This window comes from Mesocricetus auratus, unplaced genomic scaffold (genome assembly GCF_017639785.1).
Source record: "Mesocricetus auratus isolate SY011 unplaced genomic scaffold, BCM_Maur_2.0 Super-Scaffold_100001, whole genome shotgun sequence".
NCBI classification, from domain to species: Eukaryota; Metazoa; Chordata; class Mammalia; order Rodentia; family Cricetidae; genus Mesocricetus; species Mesocricetus auratus.
Window position 1 is genome coordinate 17,740,433 of NW_024429187.1, and position 5,717 is coordinate 17,746,149.

A 5,717-nucleotide genomic window follows, 5' to 3' on the forward strand; every position below is an offset into this window, starting at 1 on the left:
ACCCTGGTATCAACCTACACACCTTTGAACACCGGATCTTTGACAAAGAAGCTAAAACTATACAATGGAAAAAAGAAAGCATCTTCAACAAATGGTGCTGAAGTGACTGGATGCTGGCATGTAAAACACAACAGATAGATCCATATCTATCACCATGCACAAAACTTATGTCCAAATGGATCAACATCAATCCAGTCACACTGAATCTCTTAGAGGAGAAAGTGGGAAGTACCCTTGAACGAACTGGTACAGGAGACAGCTTCCTGAACATAACAGCAGTAGCATATACACTGAGATCAACAATTAATAAATCGGACCTCCTGAAACTGAGGAGCTTCTGCAGGGCAAAGGACACAATCAACAAGTCAAAACAACAGTCCACAGAATGGGAAAAGATATTCACAAGCCCCACATCTAGCAGAGGACTGATCTCTAAACTTTATAAAGAACTCAAGAAACAAGTCTCCAGAACACCAAAGGGTCCAATTAAAAAATGGGGGTATAGAACTAAGCAGAGAATTCTCAATAGAGGAGTCCAAAATGGCCAAGAGACACTTGAGAAAGTGCTCAATATCTTTAGCTATTAGGGAAATGCAAAGCAAAACAACTCTGAGATACCGTCTCACTCCAGTCAGAATGGCTAAAATCAAAAACACTAATGACAATTTATGCTGGAGAGGATGTGGAAAAAGGGGTATACTCCTCCACTGCTGGTCGGAATGTCAACTTGTGCAGCCACTTTGGAGATCAGTGTGGAGATTCCCCAGAAAAATGGAAATCAGTTTACCACAAGATCCATCAATTCCACTCTTAGGCATATACCCAAAAGATGTACCCTCATACAATAAGGACATCTACTCAACTATGTTCATAGCAGCATTAGTTGTAATAGCCAGAACCTGGAAAGAGCCTAGATGCCCCTCAACTGAAGAGTAGAAACAGAAAATGTGGTACATTTACACAATGGAGTACTACTTAGCAGGAAAAAAAATGGAATCTTGAAATTCACAGGCAAATGGATAGCACTGGAAGAAACCATCCTGAGTGAGGTAACCCAGTCACAAAAAGACAAGCATGGTATGTACTCATTCCCAGCCCACAATCCCACCGCCAGAGAGTCTGGGGTGCAGGGAGGACCCTAAGAGAGATATGCATGGTAACCCGGAGAAGGGTTAGGGGATGTGATCTCCTAATTGGATTGGGGGGGGAGAAGGGAAGGGTAGAAGGAGATGGGAGAAAGAGAGGGAGAAAAGAGGAGGGGAGAGGAGGACATGGGAGAGCAGGAAGGTTGAGCCAGGGTAAGAATAGAGGAGAAAAGGATGGGAGATACCATAAAAGAGGAATTCATTATAAGTTGGAGGAGAGATCTGGCACTAGTGAGATCATCACAGATCTACAAGAATGACACCAACTGGCATTAAGGCTACCTTAAATGCCCTCCCATGATAATGAGAATGATGACTACCTTAACTCTCATCCAGTGGCTGACGGAGGGCAGAGGCAGACACCCACAGCTGTGAACTGAATTGAACTCCTGGAGCCCAGTTGCAAAGAAGAGTGATGACCAAAGGAATCAAGATTGGGCTTGGTGAAACCCACAGAGGCAGCTGACCTAAACAAGGGGGGAACACATGGACCCCAGACTGATGACTGAGGGGTCAGCATGGGACTGATCCAGACACCCTTCCACCGAACCTGGGTGACAGAGAGGAGGAGGCCTTGGCAATCTGTGGGAACTTGGAGAGTGTAGCAGTATTTATTCCTGGCATACCGAGGGACTCTGGGAACCCATACCATGTGGAGGGATGATCTCTCAGCCTGGACACATGGGGAAGAACCTGGGCCCTTCCTGGGATGATGTGACCTGATATTCCAACAGCTCTAGGTGATCTAGTGCCCTCTGTCACTCTCAGACCCCTGCACACATGTGTATGTACTAACAAATAAGTGTACACACATACACATAAATTCACAAAGATTAAAAAATATTTTTAAAAGTTGAAAGTGTTAAAATTTTCACTTTAAAATTTGCACTTTCCCTGTTTACAATATTATGCCATATCTAAAATTCTTCTGTTAAGAAGGAACTGTATCAGAGGTGATTACTTCATGAGACTCTTGGGAAAAACATTCTATCCTTTGTACCTTTCTGTCTTCTGCCACAGTGGACACAGTGATATTCATCACAAAGACCAGCCAATAAAGAGCCATCCCAGAAGCTAAAGCTACGTCCTTACAAGAAAGTAAATACTTCAGAGTGTTTTTCTTCTACTCCCAACTTCCATAATCGTGAGAAGAAATTGTCATTGCTTATAAATGATGCAGTGCTGAGTATTTTTGCTATAGCAGGACAAGTGCATTAGGAAGCCCCAATATCATGACAGCAGTAGGTGTAGTACATGAGATCAAACCAAGAACTTTGCAATTATTAGATACTTAATTTATTAAGCAATCGTATTTTCTAATGTCAAAAGGACTATAAGAAAAAACAAGAATGTGTTTTAAATGTTCTTGGAAGTCTTTTGATGTGATCAAGTTCTAAATTTAACAGGGCAAGGAAAGGAAGTTCTTCTCATGAATAAGAATGGGATGCGCCGGGTGTTGGTGGCGCACGCCTTTAATCTCAGCACTTGGGAGGCAGAGGCAGGCGGATCTCTGTGAGTTCGAGGCCAGCCAGGTCTACAAAGTGAGTTCCAGGACAGCCTCCAAAGCCACGGAGAAACCCTGTCTCGAAACACCAAAAAAAAAAAAAAAAAAAGAATGGGATGCAACCCAGGTCCACTCTTAAAAAATTACAAATGTTGTTTGTCTTATTAACAAAACTGTTGGAAGATATTTTTATCAAAGTCTATTTATGCTGGAAGAGTTTAATTAACTTTAAAATATGATTTCTGGCAGGGTTAGGGTTTGGGGTTAGAGTTAGCTGGTTAAGCAGTTAGAGTTAGAATTATGAGAGGGTAAGGGTTAGGGCTAGGTTTAGGGTTAGGATTAGAGTGCCCTGATCCCTTCCTCTGCAGTGACCTCTTCTAAGATGTAACTCTTGAAGAGGAGAAATGATGTCAAAAAGGCAAAGTAACACAAATGTGATTTTGACTTTGAACAACTAGGGTTAGGGTTAGACTTAGGGTTAGGTTCAGGATCAATGTCAGAGTCAGGGTCAGGGTTAGGGTTAGGATCAGGGACCTTCTGAACTGTAATGGGCCAGTCTGATGACACCCTGACATAGAGTGGACAACTACTGTTCATAGACACTGTGTGTGCACTTCCTAGTCAGTAATGTGCAGGTCCACTGACCTCTTAATGATCTGACTGCCTCCTAAGTGCTAGCACAGGAGCTGTGATTGGGTTAGCGTGTTGGTCTGTGAATGACTGCTGTGATACTGAGTTTGAGGATCTACCTACCCATGATTGGGTCCATCTGCTATGCTAGGAGTGGACCCACTGCCCCACTAATTACAGAGTGGCCTTGTTTTGGGGACTGTCATGAGCACTTACTGGGGTTTAAACTGTGAGGAATGATGACAGACTCAGTAAGTTGGTTTTCAGTATATATTTTACTTCACACTTATATCAGAGCAATTCACACAAGCAGAAGTAAAGTACTAGGGACCATATCCACTAGGCTCACAACTGGGGTACCTGTCCGGCACAGGGTCACAGCTTGTGACATCTCGAGATTTCTTTGGATTCAGGCAGTGAGTACACCAAGGTTTCTAGTTTTCGATGTCTGTTACTGGATCCAGTGGTTCTCAGCTTAGTGAACTGGCTTCTCAGGCAGAGGAGAGTTCCAGGGCATGTCCTTCATGCTCTGCTTCTCGGTCCTGAGTTGGTCCTTAAACACCTAGCTTATCACACTCTACTACACATGCACACTTTCATGAAGATGAGTATGTAATGATATTATTAGACCCAATATAAATGATAAATAGGTGTTTATTGGGGGAACAATTACAAATACAAAGAACCATGGGAGAAATTCCTTGCTCTTCTTACCAGATCCGCTAACCCCACAGAAAGAGCACTTAAAGAAATCCATGCCTCAAGCTCATACACACACACACACACACACACACACACACACACACACACACACACACACACACACACACTTTGATTCATTCTTATCTCTAGTAGTCAGGCATACATTCACTTTCCTAATTTCCTTCCAGCCAGGCTTCTGCCTGTCTATTTACATGCTCCTTACAGTGTTCAACTGTTAGAGCTTGGATTTGGCACTCCCTGCTTGGAGTTGCATATTGACTGTTCTTTGCCTTGGTCCCCAGGCTGTGAGCAGAAAGCAGCTTCTGTTTTGAGGATATGGGAATTATGTGCACATTTATTTTTACTGTGACTTTTCAGCATCACATTTTACATAAGGCCTCGTTTATCTTACTATTGTAAAACTCCTGAGTTTTAATTAAAATGTTTGCCTATGCCTTCCCAGGTAAGGTGATAACCATACACAAGCTGTGGAGACCCTATGGCTTATGGACATTTCTGGGATATTCACATTGGAAGATTCCTTATTAATGAAAGTCTCTGACTTAAATATAACCAAAAACCCATGTCATAATTCTTTGTACATGTTCATTATATAGTGTTTGAAAGGGGTAAACTAAACTCAAAAAGGCTTCAAGCCTTCAGAACAAAACCAGTCCACCCTTTCCCCTAACCTCAAGAAACTTAGTTCTTGAAGACTGTGATGTGAGCAACAGGCCACCTGCAAGAAACAGGCCAAAAGTAAACACAAAGAAACTACAAGACAACATTCCTTAGTCCCCAGGAGACATAGTCCGGAGACATAGATATTTCTTGAAAACTATGTTTAGACACAAAGAAAATCCAGGATCTTGGTCCCTGGAAGTTATATACAACAGACCACCTCCAAGAGACTGACAAAGCCACAGAAACCACAGATGTTCCCTCCTATTACCAACCAATGAGAACAAACCAATAGACAAAGTCATAGAAACCACTGTATGCTCCCACCTAGAGCCAACCCATCAAAAGCATTGACAGACTAGTTGCCTTGCCAAAACTATGACTGAGAAATTCCCCTAATTGTTCCCCAAGAGTCAACCAATCAGGATTCAACCCATGCCTCTCCCTACCTACTTATATAATCCTGTGATTTTTGTCTTTAAAACTCCTGCAATGAACTGGGTGGCCACTCCCTCTGGAAACTGCTGGATAGAGTCCCTACTGGTAGGATTGAATAATAAAGCCTTGCATTTGCAGTTTCATGAATCTGTCTCCTGGGGTGGTCTCTGGGGGTCTTTGTGACTTGGGCATAACAGTGTTAACAAGCTTACTTGCAAACAAATAACTACTTAAGCTATTTGTTTACCTTGAAAAGAAAAGAATTTCAGGAATCAAAAGTCTAAACCATCACCCAGCCGTCTTGTGAGACCTGTCATCTTGTTTGTGATCTGGTTCCTTCTTTTCTCTCATGGTTGTCTGAAGTCCCTGTGGCTACAAGGTTAAAAATTACATGCAGTTTACCTGACCTCACCATGAGGTCACAGAACAAATATCTTTTGTGGCCTAAAAGCTGTCTTTAATTTTTAATATTCTGGTCATCCATCCACCCATGTGACAGCAATCACTCCACCCCACATAGTATAGTGGACTGTGCAAGCTAGCTAGCTACATTGTGTCCAGGAGAAAGAAGGGGAGGTGCCTATGGAGTGCAGAAAGACAGCAGGGTCAGCTATTGG